At 38.6% G+C, this 22096-nt stretch overlaps 1 protein-coding gene across 2 annotated transcripts in view; it reads right to left on the reverse strand.

Annotated features, from left to right (window-relative positions):
* LOC133615801 (oxysterol-binding protein-related protein 2-like) overlaps nucleotides 1-20758 on the reverse strand; it is a 58514-nt gene extending 37756 nt beyond the window's left edge. Inside the window, exon 1 of one of the 2 annotated variants that reach the window (XM_061974609.1) lies at nucleotides 20619-20758. The gene's annotated coding sequence lies outside the window, so the exon portion shown is untranslated. Of the gene's footprint in view, nucleotides 1-1011; nucleotides 1167-20618 lie in introns of those variants that run through there. The other variant, XM_061974601.1, reaches the window with a different exon arrangement.
* Between the last annotated feature and the right edge of the window lie 1338 nt (nucleotides 20759-22096).

Below are 22096 nucleotides of genomic sequence, written 5' to 3' on the forward strand. Positions count from 1 at the left end.
GGTCTGACTCGGCCGGGGTTTGAAAAAGCAGCAACATTTGAAAAATCTAGCAAAAAGATGTAAGAAAAATACATGTTGATACCAATTAATGACACACATTTATTTTTAAATATATGTATAACTTTTTTTTGCCTTTTTAAAAAATGTATATGCATCGCAAATTAGGCAAATTATATAATAATGTCATATGGACCACGGCCCTTTGTCACGGCCCCACTGTCACAGGCACGTTGGCAAACCTGGGGGAAACCGTGGAAGCAGTTAAAACCTGTTTCACAAATGGATCAGGACCACACAACAAGCTTATTATAGCCTCAAAATATTAATAGTATAGCCAAAGTTTAAGTAATCTTTTTTTATTAGGTTCATGCGTAACTTTTGGCTATCAATAACACAAGAAAATAGCACAAAAACATACAAATGGTGTGTTGTGTTTCTGTGATACTATTTGTTTTATTAATTATTAACATTTCTCATTGTGGCTTTATTTCTTATGCTATGAAAATATGGTATCTATCTTATATAATATCCATCTTTCTATCTACATTAGAATGCTTTATATCATGTGAGATGGATAATTAAACAAAACATTTCAAAATATTATATTAATAGTGCAAAAACTGCACATGCAGACAGGAAACATAATACACTGTACACTAATGTCCTAGTGAGGAAACTAGTCCATTCTCTTTGCTTCTAGTCCAACTATTGGAAAGCCAGTATTTAACAATGACTCAAAACATCTTAACACAAAACAGTGACATTTCATTTGCAGGCCTTTTGTAAATACTTAAAAGATTTCCCAACTGAGAAGACCGAGATGGCACAGATACAATTTTACATGCAGTAGATAAACACAGCATTCCTCCAAACAATCTAGTATCCAATAACAATAATTAATGCATATTATTATTGAATCTAACATTCCTACAGCACTGTGTGCTGTACCTACTCATTTCCTTCTTTTAACAAAGAAGCTGGTTACTGTGGCAACCCCACTGCCAAACTTACCAATAGTAATATGAATAAAAACTGCTAAATCCGGTAAAAAGCCACAGAATTAGTCGTTGTCTGGCTGTGCTGTCGGGGCGGCAAGGCTGCAGACATGGCGTTTGAGAGAGAGAGAGTGAGAGAGAGAGAGACACTTAGATATCAAAGACAAGTGTCAGTGACGAAACATACACACCTATTTTTGTCTTGACAAACACACACACACCTCCGTAGATAGGAGACACACCTCCACACACTAGTTAATTTCATACTAACAAAAACATCTAAAGATGAGCACAGCGTTGAAAAAGTCTTCACGAGAGGAGCAGCTGCTTGAGGAAAAAAAAAAATAATAATAATAATTTTATACAAACTACTTGCTTTGTCGAGCAGAAAACCCAAAATGCATGTTACCAAATATCTGTTTCTCAGACAGCAGGGCAAGCCCCATTACTTTAATATTCTCTGGGGGCGCAGAGATCTATGAACACAATCTATGAATGAATAACAATCTGGTTATTGGTCGTGTTTTGAAGGCATAACTCAACAAACACATTATTTTGTCGTGTAACAATCAGTTTAGTCTTCCTTTTTAAAACACACAGTATCTGCAAACTTTGTAAGCATACTATTCAACATGGAGCTAATTATATAACTTCATATTATGAATCCAACTCTAACTGAACACAACTTACTTAACAGTTTTAAATGATAAATGGGTTGTACTTGTATAGCGCTTTTCTACCTTCAAGGTACTCAAAGCGCTTTGACACTACTTCCACATTTACCCATTCACACACACATTCACACACTGATGGAGGGAGCTGCCATGCAAGGCGCTAACCAGCACCCATCAGGAGCAAGGGTGAAGTGTCTTGCTCAGGACACAACGGACATGACGAGGTTGGTACTAGGTGGGGATTGAACCAGGGACCCTCGGGTTGCGCACGGCCACTCTCAACATCTTGGTTGGTAGCAGAAGAGTTGCGGGCAGATCTAATAAACGTTATTGTTCATTGTAAAAGAGCAAACTAGTTGAGATTGTGCACATAATTTTGCTTCAAAATAATTAATTGATCCAATTTTAATCACAATCCAGATTTTGACTCAAATCAAGCACATTCCCAGCCCGTGGCAGCAGAAGAAGGCAACAGTGGCTTGTCTTTAAGCCCCATGCAGCAGCACCCGCTACTGCCAGAGGCCATTGTGTATGCCAAGAGACAGAATAGTAAAGTAATGCGTAAAAGCTGAAATGGTATTACTAATAATGAACAAAAACACAAAGATTTGCCTTTAACTATATGCATGACAACATTACATTCACGCTCCAACACTGTGTTTTATAGAGGTGCTCAAAAAAATCAATATACATCCAAATCCCCCCCCAAAAAATTTTCGATTCAAAATCTATTCATAATTTTGGTGAATCGATTTAAAATCCGGCAGCAAGGTGGAAGAGGGGTTGATTGGCAACACTAAATTGGCCCTAGTGTGTGAATGTGAGTGTGAATGTTGTCTGTCTATCTGTGTTGGCCCTACGATGAGGTGGCAACTTGTCCAGGGTGTACCCTGCCTTCCGCCCGATTGTAGCTGAGATAGGCTTCAGCACCCACCGCGATCCCGAAGGGAATAAGCGGTAGAAAGTGGATGGATGGATGGATTTAAAATTCAGTCACCACCTGATTGTTTTTAATGTTTGGGTTTTTTGCAATTTATATTTGTGAATACATTTTTGGAATAAAAAACATTAAACACCTATTATTGATATTAATATTATTACTATTATTATTGACACTGTTGCTTTTAAAAACTTATGGTTTTCCTTTTTTTTAATTTTTTTTATCTCAAGTATTGTAAAGTTGGGATCGGGTTGGAGTTACTGTATTTTCTTTTATTATGTAAACATTCTGGGATTTTTAAAAAAATGTAAAAAATATGTTTTTTTTAAACCAACACTGCGTGTATAGAGCAGTGTTTCCCACACATTCATTTATTTGTGGCGGCCCGCCACAAAAGAATTACGTCCGCCACAAATGGGTTTTTCGGCTTTTGACTCGCTCGACCGCTCATAAAAGCAATGGGACTCTGTCTGTGAATGTACCTTGTAGTTACAACTCCGGTGCAGTAGGTGGCAGTAGCCTACTATGCATTGTAACTCCGCCAATAGCACTTAATTCACCTGGTGGGCCAGAAGAAGAAGAAGAAGACGACGACGAAGGATCAAAATACAAGGGTAATATAGGTTATAGGTAGATAGGTTATAGCTGCATCGCTCGCGGCTCGTCATATATTTAACGTTAATCCGCGATTTCACCGAGCGTTTCACTGACGGTGAGCAGCCTGACGCTGCTTAATTAACACCGCCGCTGTTTGACTCGGGGGCCGGGCAGACGCACGTAGTAACAGTCACGTGTTTTCATACCGACAAGCTAACGTGTCCAGGTTATAACCCTGTTGTCAATAAACACACGTGGACTGAAGCTAAATTGTCCACTGTCCACTGCAGCATGTGAATGCAATGAAAATAATAAAATCTGAGCCAACCAGCTGTTAAAATGTTGTCCAGGTTAATGTTTTGGCCATTAAAGGCCCTTCATTTCAAGATTTCAACTGTGATCGGGCTTTAAACAGGTGGCTGACCTGTTCAGATGAGTGTAACTGCTACTGGTCAAATAATGTGAAATAGCATTTAATTTTACATGTATGCAATGCCATTTAAATGTAATTATAGATAATAATAATAATAATAATAATAAATACTGTGTAGTGTTGTAAATAGTCAATGGGAAGGATTTTAGTAAGATATAAGCCATGAGCACTACACAGCCAGAAAAAAACCTAGGCAGGACAAGTAAAAATATTGGGGCAAGTAGATTTGAGAAGTCAGGCAAGTAGAAAAAAACCTTAATGTTGAACCCTGCATGTGTTGAGCTGCTGCCGCTTAAGGTTAGACGGCACTGTACATAGAGCGCTTCTGCTCGTTAGTAATAAATTCTAATGTTGATGTTCACTCCTTCACACAGATGAGTATAGAAAAATATTTTCAACGGCCGAAAAGGGCTCGACTTGGAGAGGAGGTAGGCCTACAGTCCGGACCACAGGTGCGACCTGTTCAGCAGCAGCAGGAGGAGGAGGAGGAGGTTGACTGACTGTGGCAGGACACCTCTGCCTCTGTTTCACTTTATGTTGCTTGTAAATAATATGGTTGTAGTAGTAGGCTAAAGTTAAATTATTTAGTATTCACTAATTAAAGGGGCAGAGCTTTAAGAGACATTTTAGCTTTTATATTTTATAAGATATATTTTTTGTAAGAACCACAATTAATAAATATATTTCAGTGAATAACTAATTGTTCAAATCTGTATATAAATATGTACATAAAGTGTTGTAATTATATTCCAACTCCGCGTTCTTCTTGGTCATCGCCGCTGCCGCCGCCACCCCCCGCCCCTCGACCACACCACCACAAATAGATGCCTGTCCTGTGGGAAACACTGTCCTAATAATGAACAAAAACACAAAGATTTGCCTTTAACTATATGCATGACAACATTACATTCACGCTCCAACACTGTGTTTTATAGAGGTGCTCAAAAAATTCAATATACATCCAAATCCCAAAAATAGTTTTTTTCGATTCAAAATCTATTCATAATTTTGGTGAATCGATTTAAAATCCGGCAGCACGGTGGTAGAGGGGTTGATTGGCAACACTAAAATTGGCCCTAGTGTGTGAATGTGAGTGTGAATGTTGTCCGTCTATCTGTGTTGGCCCTACGATGAGGTGGCGACTTGTCCAGGGTGTACACCGCCTTCCGCCCGATTATAGCTGAGATAGCCTCCAGCCATCCCGAAGGGAATAAGCGGTAGGAAATGGATGGATGGATGGATGGATTTAAAATTCATCCATCCATCCATTTTCTACCGCTTGTCCCTTACAGAGTCGCGGGGTGTGCTGGAGCCTATCTCAGCTGCGTTTGGGCGGAGGGCGTGGTACACCCTAGACAAGTCACCACCTGATTGTTTTTAATGTTTGGGTTTTTTTGCAATTTATATTTGTGAATACATTTTTGGAATAAAAAACATTAAACACCTATTATTGATATTAATATTATTACTATTATTATTGACACTGTTGCTTTTAAAAACTTATGGTTTTCCTTTTTTTATATATATATATATATATATATATATATATATATATATATATATCTTAAGTATTGTAAAGTTGGGATCGGGTTGGAGTTACTCTATTTTCTTTTATTATGTAAACATTCTGAGATTTTTTTTTAAATGTAAAAAATACGTTTTTTTTAAACCAACACTGCGTGTATAGAACATTTGTTCGCAGCCAAGAGGAGCATTGGTAACCTGTAACATGTTTTGAAAAGTTTTTATTGTAATTTATATACCAAATAATATATTACGAGAATCGTGTTGCTGTCTGTGTTGGTCTGCGATGAGGTGGCAACTTGTCCAGAGCGCACCCCGTCTTACGCCCGAGTGCAGCTGGGATAGGCTTCAGCACCCCCAGCGACCCCGAGAGGGACAAGTGGTAGAAAACGGATGGATGGATGGATGGATGTTGAATCCAGAATCGATTTCAAATTGAATCGTCACCCCAAGAGTTGGAATCCAATGGAATCGTGAGGTGTCCAAAGATTCCAACCTCTAATATTTTACTGAACATAATGAATAATTGTAAGAATTTTTGTTTAATTATTATTGTGTCCATAATTGAGCAGCCCCACCTCAAATGCATGAAGACACCATTAATCAACAATTAATTCTGCAACATCAACCACTTCCTCGACGATCACAAAAGCAATCACTCATTTATTACGGGCAGATAGAAAACAACCAACATTCTTCTTTTCAAATACTGTATGATACAACAAGTACAAAATCAAAACCAACTGGCACACTTATTTTCACCCACACAGTCTTTCTCTGTAAAGTTCACCAACATGGGAGGTGCAGTGGTTTGAGAAAAATCAATGAATTTCAATGAACTATCTAAGATAATGATTGTATGAATCCCATAGCAGAGAAACCAAGAGCACTCTCACATTTTTAATATACAGTCGATAAAAAATTAAGTAAAACACAGATTTTACAGGTCTAGTAAACAACAAGCTATGGTTGAGTGGACAAATAAATCAATATCTTTCCAGTTTTAAAACAGCTATAACAATACATAATACTATATTAAGCCAAGTACACATTTAGGCATTTAAATGACTACTATTTATTATAGTAATTATTCTGTTTTCTCACTTGGCCCTATTCACAAAGGTTAAGGATACGACCACGAGGTAACAGAAGAAGGCAAGCTGAACGACGCCTGTGCATATATTGTGTAATCTGGGTCTTTTATAAAGTATACAGTATTGTTTCTTTGTTGCCTAGAGGGTTGCCGTTGCCTAGACTGGTGTCTCAAACTATACCTCATTCCCTAGTGACTACACAATGCAAATATGGGACGAGCAAAATAAATTCCCTGTTGGTGCCATCATTCTTCACAGATTAAGCAGGTTGTAACAGTGGAGTGTGGTTATTATTTTCCCTACTGAGACTTTATGAGTGTAATGTCACCAGCTAATGGGACTTGAGCGAGGTGCTTTTCAGTCATTTATTAATGGCACATTTAAAAAATGTTCACCAAAAATGTACAATGATTGACTTTTGCTACACTCTTTTGCAAAATTCTTCTCAAATCTGTTGAAATGTGGCTTTTAGGATATGCGCTTGCAAAATGTCTTTTCTGTTGGCATACATTTAACCACACAAAAAACAATACTAAACTGGCCCAAAGGCAGTGATTCAAGCAAACAAGGATATTTCATTTGCATCATAACAGATGTAAAACCCAGTGTGAGTATTATTGCCTAATTAATGTAGGTGTGAACAGTTTCTACTACCAAGCACCATTGTTTCAACATTACCAGAAAGGAGCGAATGGATTTTGTGGCTGCCCTCTTGTGCACTGCTGGAGAAAGTACAACAATTATCTATGTATGGCAGACAAATTCCACCAAGCAGACACTTATTTAACTACCTGCCCTACGTGCTGACCAAAATCACCGTATTTCTTCAAAAAGTGGCCTCCTCTCCAATAGATACCAGGCCTCGCCCTAAATAAACACCTGCTTTCACCCCCTTGTGTACCCTTTACACTTTTACAAATGCAGATAGATGTATACATTATAATATACCTATTATATAATACATACGTACTTTTTTTTCTTTTTTTTTTATATAATATTATTATATTGTTGTTAATATTATTTTTTATTTTTTGCACAATTCGGCTACAAAGTCAAAAAGCTTGGACACCCCTGTTCTAGAGTTAGCAGCTTGTAGTACTGACAGAACTCTGTTTGCGCCTTTAAAAAGTACCAAATTCAGTACCCATCGCTAGTTTTACTTGACATAGTCATGTGAAGAAAAAAAAACAGGTGGTGTTCTATTTTTTTACATGACTGCAAATTAAATTTGTGTTTGAGTTTAAACAAACAACGATTTGGAAATGGCAGACATGCTATGTATTACATGTATATACATAGCATGTCTTCCAATTATAATATCCTCAAAGTTATATAATCAATAGACCACAGGTGTCATACTCAAGGCGGCCAGAAATAATAGGCTGGAAATAATATGCATCAATAAAGCACTTTCTGGCAAAATGCATTTTTGTTTTTCCAATTTAACAGACAAAATGTACTGAATGCAATTGCATATTTTCTAAACTTTATCTAATTATGCAACAACATATTCCAAGCATTTCTTTTGCTTATCACAAATAAATACTTAAATATCTGCTTGTCACCTTGACTTATGATTTCAAAGCAAGTTTTTCAACAATCTGTTGGTAAAAAAATACAATAATCAAACAATTGCTTTAAATTGTGTAACACATGTTCATTTTGGGGTGGGGTGGCGTGGCTTAGACGGTAGAGCGGCCATCCAGCAAATTGAGGGTTCCTGGTTCGAATCTAGCTTCCGCCATCCTAGTTACGGCCGTTGTGTCCTTGGGAAAGACACTTCACCCACCTTGCTCACCCTGGTGTATGAATGTGTATGAATATTTGGTGGTGGAAGGAGGGGCTGTAGCGCAAATTGGCAGCCACGTTTCCGGCAATCTACCCCTAGGCAGCTGTGGCTACAAATGTAGCTTACCACCATCATGAAACTATTAGTATTACTTTTTTATATACTGTTACTGAGGGCAGCCATAATTGTGATTTGGCCCTCAAAAAATAGGAATTTGCCATCCCTGCATTGGACAAATGGTCAATGACTTATTGGTAATTACTGGCTAAGCTTATTTCAGCCATGGCACTTCAAATATACTTTGCTTGATGGGAGCCATGTTTTTCAACAAATCTTGCTCAAATTTTACAGAATTAAAAAAATGTATCCAACTAGGGCTGGGCGATATATCCATATACTCGATATATCGCGAGTTTGTCTCTGTGCGATATAGAAAATGACTATATCGTGATATTTGAGTATACATTCTCACGCAGTTTCTTTTAGCTGCAGGCATTACACTACAGGCTTTTTTCACTCTTTCTTGTCTCTGCTTCTCACAAGACACTTAAATCAAGCGCACCTTCTTACATACGTCACATACGTGCAACGTCATACGCCTTCGCTGAGCAGAGAGGTAGCAGCATGGGTAACGTTAGCTGTGATGCTAGCGGAGTGGTGCGAGTGGTAATACGAGAGAAAGAAGGTGCGAATCTGGTAACAAATGAAGGAAGAATTAATTCCTAAGAAAAACAGCACGGGGTCCATCGTCTGGCGGTGGTTTAGCTTCAAGTGGGACGATGTCGAACAATTATGCGGCAAAAGCGTTGCTACAAAAAGTAGCACCTACTGCTAATTTGTAGTATAACTTGAAAAGTCACCCGCTAGAGAATGAAGAGTGCTTGAAACTCCGCATGTCAACATCTCCGTTTGGTGCCACACACACAAAATGCCCGAGCAACCATTTCCACATCAACACCATATGAAAAAAATAGTCAACAAAAGACATACACTATTCGATTTCCTATTATGCAGCTCATTTTTATTTGACAGTTATTGAAATGTCTTGTGTGACATCATGCACAAAAGTGCACTTTATTTGTTTTAAACTATTGTAGTGGCGTGTTCTGTACAAAAAGTGCACTTTAATTTAGTGTTATTTTGATATGTCATCTTAGTGACATCATGCACAAAAGTGCACTCATAGCTTGTTTTAAAATGTCTCTGAAAATCTTGCACTTTCTGTTTTGAAATAACATGAATGTTTGTGCCCCTGCTTAATAACTGTTTAATAAATACACTTTTGGTAAATTGACTTAATCAAATAGATTGATATAGTATCAAATAGGGTTGTACGGTAAACCGCTATTAGTATAGTACCGCGACACTAATTAATCATATTCAGTACTGTACCGCCTCTACAAAGTACAAGCCCCCCCCCCCCCACTCCCTTTATTTAATGGACATGACGGCGCGTCGTCGGCGCGTCGTGGCATTGCTGGTTTTACAAGCAGAGGAGCATGTTCGGCAGCGCACAATCACAGAGTACTTACTAGCAGACACAGTGTGTAGACAGAAAAGGGAGAATGGACGCATTTTGGCTTAAAAATTAAAGATAAAGGTGAAGCTATAACACTGAAACGTCCTCAGGAAAAGGTGCTGTAAGACATGGCTAGCTAGCTAGCGGCTAAAATCCATCCGCAGTCTGAAGTGTTTTAGCTACTTCTAAATCACTAATCCTCGCCTCTATGGCGACAAATAAAGTAAGTTTCTTACAAGTATCATCCCTGCAGGACGAGGAATAGCTAAACATGCTTCACTACACACCGTAGCTCTAATGACGCCGGTGAGCTACGGTACTTGAATGTAAACAAATGCCATGGGTGGATACACTCCTGACATCCACTGTCATGATACCAAGTAAAGGAGCGTATCTAGTCGATACTATGATTACATCAATATTTTTAGCATCACAAAATCTTTTTTAGTTTTTTTAAAATGTATATTATGTTTATAAATTCAGGAAATACGTCCTTGGTAGAGATGCGCGGATAGGCAATTATTTAATCCGCAACCGCATCACAAAAGTCGTCACCCATCCGCCATCCACCCGAACTAACATTTTATCAAAACCGCACCCGCCCGCACCCACCCGTTGTTATATATCTAATATAGACGATGCAAGGTATTAGTGAGGTTATAAAGCTTTTGCCTGTTAATGAAAGGAGACTGATCCAATGAAGCAGAGACATTCAATGCGTGCCACGCTGTCACAGCCCAGACGCACACCAGTGCGCAATCATCTGGGAGCCGCGCTGAGTGCGCCTCCAAGCGCGCTCGTGCCACTCAAACTGCTGCAGGCAGCTGCGTTCTATCTTGTGTTAACATCCTGTGGCACTCTTCTGGGATCACGGCGGACGAAACTGCTCATGCTCAGGGTGTTTGTGGAGATTCGGGGTTTTGCACAAATGTGATGCACCATGTTAGATGTCCCGGTTTTGTGACTGTCGTAGACATAAACAGCAGCTCTTGCAAATCACGTAGCCAACATTACTATCATCCTGATTTACAACCTCATAAAAACGAGTCCACGCTGAACTTTTCTGGCCTTTTTTTCCCCTGGTCTTTAGTATTCCCTTTTTTAGTTTGTCGCGTACCACGTTTGCTGCCAGCGTTGCCATCTTTTTTTTTTTCTTCTTCTGTTGTGGCGTGCTGCAGGTGCCTGCTCGTTTTTCGTATGTGGGTAACAACATTTAACTATGTATATATATTTCCGAATTGGTTTAACTGCCACCCGCCTGAATCTATTTAAAATCTAATTTTTTTTTATTTCAACCGCCCGACCCGCGGATAAACTTTATTTTTATTTTTATTTCAACCGCCCGACCCGCGGATAATCCACGGACTCCGCGGTTGTGTCCGCAAACCGCGCATCTCTAGTCCTTGGACACATGAGGACTTCAATTATGACAAATGTATGATCCTGTACCCAAATTTGTGGTATCATCCAAAACTAATGTAAAGCATGCAAACAACAGAAGAATAAGTGATTATTACATTTTAACAGAAGTGTAAATAGAACATGTTGAAACAGAAAATAACCAGATATTAACAGTAAATGAACAAGTAGATTAATAATTAATTTATACAGTTTCTCCTTTATAATGTTGACAAAATAATAGAATGATAAATGACACAATATGTTACTGCATATGTCAGCAGACTAATTAGGAGACTTTGTTTGCTTATTTACTAATAAATGAAAAGTTGTCTTGTATGTTCACTATTTTATTTAAGGAAAAAATTGCAAAAAGAAACATACAGTATGTTTAATGTACCATAAGATTTTTTGTTAAAATAAATCCAATAATAATATCAAATATTATTATCAAAAAGTATCGATATCAGTACCGGTACCAAAATATTGGTATTGAGACAACATCCATCCATCCATTTTCAACCGCTTGTCCCTTTTGGGGTCGCACTAGTATCAAATACAAAAATCGCAAATCAAATTGTAATTTTGGAGAGAGAAAAAAATCGCAATTGTAAGTTTTTTCTTAAAATCGTGCAGCCCTTACTATAAAGGTAAGAATAAGATACGTGTATTAATATGGTATGTTAAACTATATTTAACAAGACAATATATGCAAGTAATAGGACAGGGTCAGGAAGGACCCTGTGTCAAAGACCCACCCACTATGAGCCACCAACAGGGTGGGAGAAATGTTTTTTCCTGATGTAGACGTTTTTTGACGGTCTCAAGCTGAACAGGCAAAAGAACATTCCCAGTCTTTGCTGAGGCAGTTAAATTCCGTGGGAGGTGACTTTCAGAAACTCACAGCTTGAGATCACAAAACAGATGTGCCCACATGTCTTGGTGCACCAATAGGGAAGCTGCAGCATTTATGTGGAAAAATCACCATAAATCATCAGTGCTAGATGAACTCTGTCCTATTCTTTATTTGATCTTGCTGGCATTCTGTCATAACTCATACTTTGGACAAACTTTGAAGGGGAGTACCAGACTTAAAAGTGGTTAGAAAAAGTTGTTAATACATAGGTGCCGATCTACATTTCTGCCAGTGGGTGCTCGGTGTGTGTGTATTAGTGTTGTCCCGATACCAATATTTTGGTACCAGTACCGGTATTTTGGTACTTTTTGGTACTTTTCGGTACTTTTCTAAATAAAGGGGACCACAAAAATTTCATTATTGGCTTTATTTTAACAAAAAAATCTTACGGTACAAATGTTTCTTATTGCAGTAACAAAGACTTAATTTAGAGTTATTTGGTTAGGGTTAGGGTTAGAGAGTTAGGGCCAGGGTTAGAGGGTTAGGGTTATAATAAGGCCATGCCGAATAAGGCATTAATAAGTACTTAATCATGACTAGTTAAGAGCGAATATGTTACTAATTTGCATGTTAATAAGCAACTAATAAATGGTGAATATGTTCCCCATACTAAAGTGTTAACATGTTTTTTTACTGGTGCACAGAATGAACCGTGCATGAACATCACCTTGTTCAAAGAACTAAACCAACACAGTGCATAAACTCACAACAAATTACACACCTGCAAATCAGTCTGACTTCTGCTGTTACCGAAGTAGTTTTTATTTACACGATGAGTCGGGTGTGTCTTGACCTCCACCGAACCCCTGAGCCCGACTCACCGAACCCATAGGGTTCCATCGAACCCAGGTTAAGAACCACTGGGTTAGAGTGTCCGCTCTGAGATCGGTAGGTTGTGAGTTCAAACCCTGTCATACCAAAGACTATACAATTTGGACCCATTACCTCCTTGCTTGGCACTCAGCATCAAGGGTTGGAATTGGGGATTAAATCACCAAAAATGATTCCCGGGCGCGGCCACCGCTGCTGCCCACTGCTCACCTCAACCTCCCAGGGGGTGAACAAGGGGATGGGTCAAATGCAGAGGACAAATTTCACCACACCTAGTGTGTGTGTGACAATCATTGGTACTTTAACTTTACTTTAATTGTGTCCTTAAATAAAATAGTGAACATACAAGACAACTTGTCTTTTAGTAATAAGTAAACAAACACTTGATTGATTGATTGAAACTTTTATTAGTAGATCGCACAGGTACATATTCCATACAATTGACCACTAAATGGTAACACCCGAATAAGTTTTTCAACTTGTTTAAGTTGGGGTCTACGTTAATCAATTCATGGTAAAACAAAGGCTCCTAATTTAGCTGCTGACGTATGCAGTAACATATTGTGTCATTGATCATTCTATTATTTTGTAAAAAATTATTAAGGACAAGTGGTAGAAAATGAATTATTAATCTACTTGCTCATTTACTGTTAATATCTGCTTACTTTCTCTTCTAACATGTTCTATCTACACTTTCTGTTAAATTGTAATAATCACTTATTCTTCTGTTGTCTGATACTTTACATTGGTTTTGGATGATACCACAAATTTGGGCATCAATCCGATACCAAGTAGTTACAGGATCATGCATTGGTCATATTCAGAGTCCTCATGTGTCCAGCAAGGACAAATAGATTGAAAAACAGTTTCTGGCCTAGAGCTGTTATTGCCCTAAACCAGGGGTCGGCAACCCAAAATGTTGAAAGAGCCATATTGGACCAAAAATACAAAAACAAATCTGTTTGGAGCCTCAAAAAATTAAAAGCCATAATACATGTGTCATGAGATATAAATTGAATTAAGAGGACTTAAAGGAAACTAAATGACCTCAAATATAGCTACAAATGAGGCATAATGATGCAATATGTACATATAGCTAGCCTAAATAGCATGTTAGCATCGATTAGCTTGCAGTCATGCAGTGACCAAATATGTCTGATTAATGTGAGTGTGAATGTTGTCTGTCTATCTGTGTTGGCCCTGCGATGAGGTGGCGACTTGTCCAGGGTGTACCCCGCCTTCCGCCCGATTGTAGCTGAGATAGGCTCCAGCGCCCCCCGCGACCCCGAAGGGATTAAGCGGTAGAAAATGGATGGATGGATGGATAGCACTCCACACAAGTCAATAACGTCAACAAAACTCACCTTTGTGCATTCACGCACAACTTTAAAAGTTTGGTGCACAAAATGAGATAGAAAAAGAAGTGGCATAAAACACGTCCTAGAAAGTCGGAGAAAGTTATACATGTAAACAAACTGCGGTGGGTTCAAGGACCGCCAAAGGACAAAACGGTGCTCGCCAAATACTCGAATCAGTGAAGCATGTTTAATATAAACAGTGTACTTTATAACAATTATGGAGGTTTTTGTCATGTTTGTCCTCCTACAGAAACCATATGAACACAAAAAATATATTTTTTTCCCCTCATCTTTTTCCATTTTTCATACATTTTTGAAAAAGCTCCAGAGAGCCACTAGGGCGGCGCTAAAGAGCCGCATGCGGCTCTAAAGCCGCGGGTTGCCGACCCCCGCCCTAAACCATGAATTTGAATGAACACAACAAGTTGAAAAACATATTCGGGTGTTACCATTTAGTGGTCAATTGTACGGAATATGTACTGTACTGTGCAATCTACTAATAAAAGTCTCAATCAATCAATCAAAAACTCTGCACGTACCTGAACACCCACCACTTTATAAACTTGCTTACCTCTGATAGAGATCTGCTGTGCAATGTTTTTAACATTGTATTATGTTTTTAAATTTAAATTTGTTTTAATTATTGTTTGTTGTCTTAAGTCTATTTTATGTAGGTTGTTTTAAAAGCACTGAGCTGGATTGCTGTCCAATTTCGTTGTTTCCATACAACGACAATAAAAGGTATTCTGATTCTGATATTTCCTGCGTTTATAAACTTAATATAAATTTTTTAAAAAAACAAAAGAAGATTTTGTGATGTTAAAAGATATCGATGTAATCATAGTAGGGCTGCAACAACTAATCGATTAAATCGATTAAAATCGATTAAAATCGATTATAAAAATAGTTGCCGATTAATTTAGTCATCGATTCATTGAAACTATGCTATGCGCATGCGCGGAGGCTTTTATATATATATATATATATATATATATATATATATATATATATATATATATATATATATATATTTATTTATTTATTTATTTATTTATTTTTTTAAATAAACCTGCAACATTTACAAACAGCTGAGAAACAATAATCAAAATAAGTACAAAAACAGTAAAAACAGCGCCATGGCGGCCCTGAGGCTACGTCTCATGAGGTGCCAGTAAGCTAGCCAATGATGTGTCATGTGCAGCTCACGTGACGACGCCGTCTCCTTTGCTGGAAACATTTGAAAAATGGCGCAGGAAAACAGTACGGATAGTTCAGCGGAGAAACATCTTGAGGTTATTGCTTCAATGGAGAAAAGTGTACGACCTAAGTCGTCAAAAGTGTGGGAACACATTACTTTAAAGACTTCAAAGAAGACTAGGCATGTCCGATAATGGATTTTTTGCCGATATCCGATATTCCCATGTTGTCCAACTCTTTAATTACCGATACTGATATCAACCGATACCGATATCAACCGATATATACAGTTGTGGAATTAACACATTATCATGCCTAATTTGGACAACCAGGCATGGTGAAGATAAGGTACTTTTTTTTTTAAATGTATAAAATAAAATAAGATAAATAAATTAAAAACATTTTCTTGAATAAAAAAGAAAGTAAAACAATACAAAAACAGTTACATTGAAACTAGTAATTAATGAAAATGAGTAAAATTAACTGTTAAAGGTTAGTACTATTAGTGGACCAGCAGCACGCACAATCATGTGTGCTTACGGACTGTATCCCTTGCAGACTGTATTGATATATATTGATATATAATGTAGGAACCAGAATATTAATAACCGAAAGAAACAACCCTTTTGTGTGAATGAGTGTAAATGGAGGAGGGAGGTTTTTTGGGTTGGTGCACTAATTGTAAGTATATCTTGTGTTTTTTATGTTGATTTAATAAAAAATAAATAAATAAATAAAATAAAATAAAAAACGATACCGATAATAAAAAAAACGATACCGATAATTTCCGATATTACATTTTAACGCATTTATTGGCCGACAATATCGGCAGGCCGATATTATCGGACATCTCTAAAGAAGACCGTTTCCTGCAAAATGGCACGGAAGTACAACATTGCTTCAGGAGCACCTGAAAAGGAAACATGTTGGAGCCATGGATGAAGGGAACTTACGGTACATAACTTTTTAAGTCCATAGTGGCAACAGGCATTCATGAGTTCAGCTTTTTTGTGAGTAACGTTAACGTTATGCCTTTGTTGCAACGCGGGGCTGATAATGTGTCTCGGGCACATTTGACTCCGTTTTGAGAGAGAAAACGCACGGTTACCAATGTCGAAATAAACGTAACGGACAGAAATATCTCAGGTTCGTTTTATAATGGATCAATGTAGCCGGGCCCGATAAAGCTATATAAATAGATTTAGATTTGAGTGACGCTTTAGTACAGGGGTAGGGAACCTATGGCTCTAGAGCCAGATGTGGCTCTTTTGATGACTGCATCTGGCTCTCAGATAAATCTTAGCTGACATTGCTTAACACGATAAGTAATGAATAATTCCGCAGGTAATCACAGTGTCAAAAATAACGTACAAAATATAAAACATTCTCATGCATTTTAATCCATCCATCCGTTTTCTACCACACCTGTTCAAGAAGTCGAATTAATGGTAAGAAGTATTTTATTTATTATTGGTTAGCTTCAGAATAACAATGTTATTAAAAAGAATAAGATACTTATTATACTCTAAAAATGTTGGTCTTACTTAAAAATGTGTGCATTTAGTTGTATTCATCCATCCATTTTCTACCGCTTATTCCCTTCGGGGTCGGTGGAGCCTATCTCAGCTACAATCGGGCGGAAGGCGGTGTACACCCTGGACAAGTCGCCACCTCATCGCAGGGCCAACACAGATAGACAGACAACATTCACACTCACATTCACACACTAGGGCCAATTTAGTGTTGCCAATCAACTTATCCCCAGGTGCATGTCTTTGGAGGTGGGAGGAAGCCGGAGTACCCGGAGAGAACCCACGCAGTCACAGAACATGCAAACTCCACACAGAAAGATCCCGAGCCCGGGATTGAACTCACGACTACTCAGGACCTTCGTATTGTGAGGCAGATGCACTAACCCCTCTTCCACCATGCTGCCCCTTAGTTGTATTCAGTGTTAAAAAATATTATATGGCTCTCACGGAAATACATTTTAAAATATTTGACTTTCATGGCTCTCTCAGCCATAAAGGTTCCCGACCCCTGCTTTAGTATAACTAAATGTTATGAAGGTGCTGGAATATTTCATGCTACAGCCTAAAATGAATTCACAACAGAAACGTGTACAATATCTGATTCAGTTCTGATCTGATGAGTTACATTTCTGTGTTATTATTGGTGAATGTTGCACCCCCAATGTCCAGAACATGGTGCCAGTATACTGGGGGGTTTTTTCTCCAATAAAATACTGGAAAGGATAGAAATGTAGTTTGTCTCTTTTATCCGATTATTAATCGAAGTAATAATCGACAGATTAATCGATTATCAAATTAATCGTTAGTTGCAGCTAAGGCTGAAACGACGCGTCGACGTCATCGATCACGTAAATACGTCGACGCCGCTTTTGTGCGTCGACGCGTCGCATACCGTATTCCCTTGAATAGCCGCCGGGGCGCTAATTAATTTAAAACCTCTTCTCACTCCTGCGCTTACCAAAAGGCGTGGGGTAAATTTAGGCCAGCGCTTATAAATTTGAGTGATGTAAGGATACCATCATGAAAAGCACATTTAATTAAAAAAAAACGTTATTATGGTCTTACCTTTACTTATGAGTCCATGCACAGCTGCTTCTGATCAAAAGCATCGATAACTTGTTTATAGAAGTCTTCCTTATCTTTCTTCAGTTTTAAAAGTCTCTCTGTCTCGATGGAGATATTCCTTTAAGTATTACCTCCTGCTTCGATTGAAAGTCCAGTTTAGAAAACTGTTTTATTTTAGATATGTAATCCTCCATGTTAAAAGTGCAAGCAAACGATCGCTGCTCACTCTTGTGGTTTGTCTTCTTCTTCTGCAGCACCGGTAGTCGCAAGAAGGATCACTCGCGCCCTCTACCACCAGGAGGCGGGTGCCATTTAATGACTCATATTTGACACACGCAGCTACGGTATATTAATAAAACATAGCTGCTTACTGTTCTTTTTAGCATATTCAATAGCTTGGACCTTAAATCCTACTGAATAGCTCTTAATCTTCTTCCCTTTATGCGATTTTAAATGATTGAAATCAGCCTCCTCCATTTTGAAAATGATGACAGGTGAAGTGTCACTCATGACGTGACGAGTTTGACCCGGCGGAAGTTCTAGACATATGCTAATTATTTTGCGAAACGAGTTTGACCCGGCGAAAATTCCAGACATGCGCTAATAAAATTAATATTTTGCAAAACGAGTTTGATCCGGCGTTAATCCTGAGCCGGCGGTAAGGCCAAGCATGCGCTAATTATTTTGCGAAACGAGTTTGACCCGGCAGTAATTCGAGGCATGCGAATTACAATTCAAGGAAATACGCACTTTTTTGTATTGGATGTTTATCTTTATTTTTGCACATTTTAAAGCAAAATAAGCAATACTTTTACTTTTGAAATGCTTATACCAGGGGTCGGCAACCTTTACCAGTCAAAGAGCCATTTTGACCAGTTTCACAAATTATAGAAAACAATGGGAGGCGCAAAAATTTTTTTGAATTTCAAATGAAATAACACTGCATACGAAGTTGGGTTTTTTTTGCTTTGTGCTATGCATAACCAGGGGTCTCAGACACGCTGCCCACACCTTTATGTGGAATTTGAAAGCTGGTGCGGCACGCGGATTTGTATTTAATGGAGCTTGTCAGCGTCATGCATGCCGTAATGGTACAGCATATAGCACCCACTACAGTCAGCGTGCCTGATCAGCCACACTTTGTACGGGGCTTCTGCTTTACTCACGTAGTTGACAGCAAGGCATACTTGGTCAACAACCACACAGCTCACACTGACGGTGGCGGTATAAAAAAAAAAACTTTAACACTCTTACTAATAATGCGCCACACTGTGAACCCACACCAAACAAGAATGACAAACACATTTCGGGAGAACATCTGCACCGTAACACAACACAAACACAACAGGACAAATACCCAGAATCCCATGCAGCCCTAACTCTTCCGGGATACATTATACACCCCCGCTACCAAACCCCGCCCACCTCAACCGACGCACAGGGGGGGTTGATGTGTGAGGGAGCAGGGTTGGGGTGGGGGCGGGGTTTGGTGGTAGAGGGGGTGTATAATGTAGCCCGGAAGAGTCAGGGCTGCATGGGATTCTGGGTGTTTGTTCTGTTGTGTTTATGTTGTGTTAAGGTGCAGATGTTCTCCCGAAATGTTTTTGTCATTCTTGTTTGGTTTTGGTTCAAAGTGTGGCGCATTATTAGTAAGAGTGTTGAAGTTGTTTTATATGACCACCGTCAGTGTAACCTGTGTGGCTGTTGACCAAGTATGCCTTGCTGTCACGTACGTGCTCAAGCAAAAGATGTATATTGTATAACAAGTGTTGGGGTGGCACTCTGTTAATACAGATTGTAGAGGGCGCCAAATGTTGTACCATCATGGCACGCCCTTGCTATAGCCATAAGGGTGAAAATCGGTGAATATTAATGCCGGGAGTATTCTGCGAGAGGCACTGAAATCCGGAAGTCTCACGGGAAAATTGGGGGGTTCAGCAAGCAAGCTGCTGAGCCGCATCAGAGTGATCAAAGAGCCGCATGCGGCTCCGGAGCCGCGGGTTGCCGACCCCTGGCTTATACTATTGCAGAATATTAAGATTTGCACTGTATGTTTATTTTATATTTGCACATTAAAAAGCAAATAAGCTACTTTTAATTTTGTTAAATGCTAAAAGTTTTAAATGTTTACATTGTTACAGAATATTTTGTCATGTTGTTGTCAATGTTGACTGAGTGGCCATACTTTTTTTTTTTGTAAATAAAAGCCATGCCTTTTGAAAAAAAACTGGCCTACATTTATTTTTTCATCTTCATTTTAAATAAAAAAAATAATCGGTAAAAGGAAAAATAATCTATAGATTAATCGAAAAATTATCTATAGATTAACCGAAAAAATAATAGATTAATCGATAGAAAAATAATCGTTAGCTGCAGCCCTAAATCATAGTAGTATCGACAGAGTAGACAAGTAGTGGGGGGAAAACTACCCCAATTGCCGAGTTGGCTGCTACCACGTTCTGTACCGCAATTGGTCTAATACATCCAGATAAGCTCCTGTAATCAGAGTTAAAGTAAACAAAGCCGTTTAAACAACTTTAAATGACACTTGTAAGCCATATTTATACACAGCTCGAACCCTGACAGGACATCATCAGGGACCTGCTTGACAGCTAGCGTTAGCAATGTGGCTAAGAGGCGCAGGGCTAACTAGCACAGCCTAAAGGGAGTCAAACTGACATTTTAAAACGCTCAACCGTGGGCAACATTTGACGAATAGTAGCGGGTAGGAAGAACGCTACGGAAACATCTCTTACCTGTCCGTCGTTCAGCAGCGTAAACGCTTTGACAAAGTCCAGGAAAAGGAACTTTGCAGCGGAGCTTTGGGGTTTGACACAGAAGCGGAAGTCGCTAGCGGCGGGGGTGGGTATGGACGACTGACGGACATGACGGACAGCCAATCAGGTGTGAGGGCGGGTCTCCTCACTGACCAATAGTAATGCAGTTCGGCGGTTTGATAGGAATGGAATGGGTGGAGGAAAAAAACAACACTAAAAAAAAAAAGTGGTGCAATATGCAGGTCAGAGTGTACTTTTATTGGCTAATGGTGCTCGACGGATTACTTAAAGGGATAGAAAATACTAGTGATGGGTTGATGAGGCGTCATGAAGCGTTTCGACACATTGCAAAACTGTATTGATACTGTGTCGATACGGTGTCACTAAATACTGACATCTGCTGGACATTAAAAATCCCTACAGGCAACCTATGGACCGACTCAACTGACACTGATTTTATGACCTAGTACAGTGTTTTTCAACCACTGTGCCGTGAGATCATACTTGCCAACCTTGAGACCTCCGATTTCGGGGGGGGGGGGTCGTGGTTGGGGTGGGGGCGTGGTTGGGGGCGTGGTTAAGAGGGGAGGAGTATATTTACAGCTAGAATTCACCAAGTATATATAAGACATACTTACCAACCCTCCCGAAATTTCCGGGAGACTCCCGAAATTCAGCGCCTCTCCCGAAAAACTCCCGGGACAAATATTCTCCCGAAAATCTCCCGATTTTCAGCCGGAGCTGGAGGTGGCCTCCAGCTCCATGCGGACCTGAGTGAGGACAGCCTTTTTTCACAACGGGAGGACAACAGGGTGACAAGAACTAAATCATCCATACTAGAGACAAATTGTATTATTATGTTTATCTTACCTAAAAATAAATATATTTATTAATTAAAAAAAAAAAAAAAAAACTAAATACATTTTTACTATATTTTGCTAAAAACATAAAAATTAATTGTATTTTTATTTTTATTTTTTCTGACTCCTTATTACATCCAGCCATAGAATTAAAATAAACATATTTGAAATAATTCATTTAAAATGACCATATTTAATTATTAAAATAATTGCTTGTTTATCAACAACTTTAGCATTTTATTCATTACATTTTGAAGCTCTCAGAAGCCAAGTTGTGTTATATTCCTTAATATTTATTTATGCAAGTTTGAAGTATCAATTATCTAAACACAGTTTTGTTTGCATATTTTCAGGATATATATATATATATATATATATATATGTATGAAATACTTGACTTGGTGAATTCTAGCTGTCAATATACTCCTCCCCTCTTAACCACGCCCCAACCACGCCCCCCCCCACCTCCCGAAATCGGAGGTCTCAAGGTTGGCAAGTATGATATAAGAAATACTTGACTTTCAGTGAATTCTAGCTATATACATATACATATATATATATATATATATATATATATATATATATATATATATATAT

Source organism: Nerophis lumbriciformis, linkage group LG01 (genome assembly GCF_033978685.3).
Source record: "Nerophis lumbriciformis linkage group LG01, RoL_Nlum_v2.1, whole genome shotgun sequence".
Taxonomy (NCBI): Eukaryota; Metazoa; Chordata; class Actinopteri; order Syngnathiformes; family Syngnathidae; genus Nerophis; species Nerophis lumbriciformis.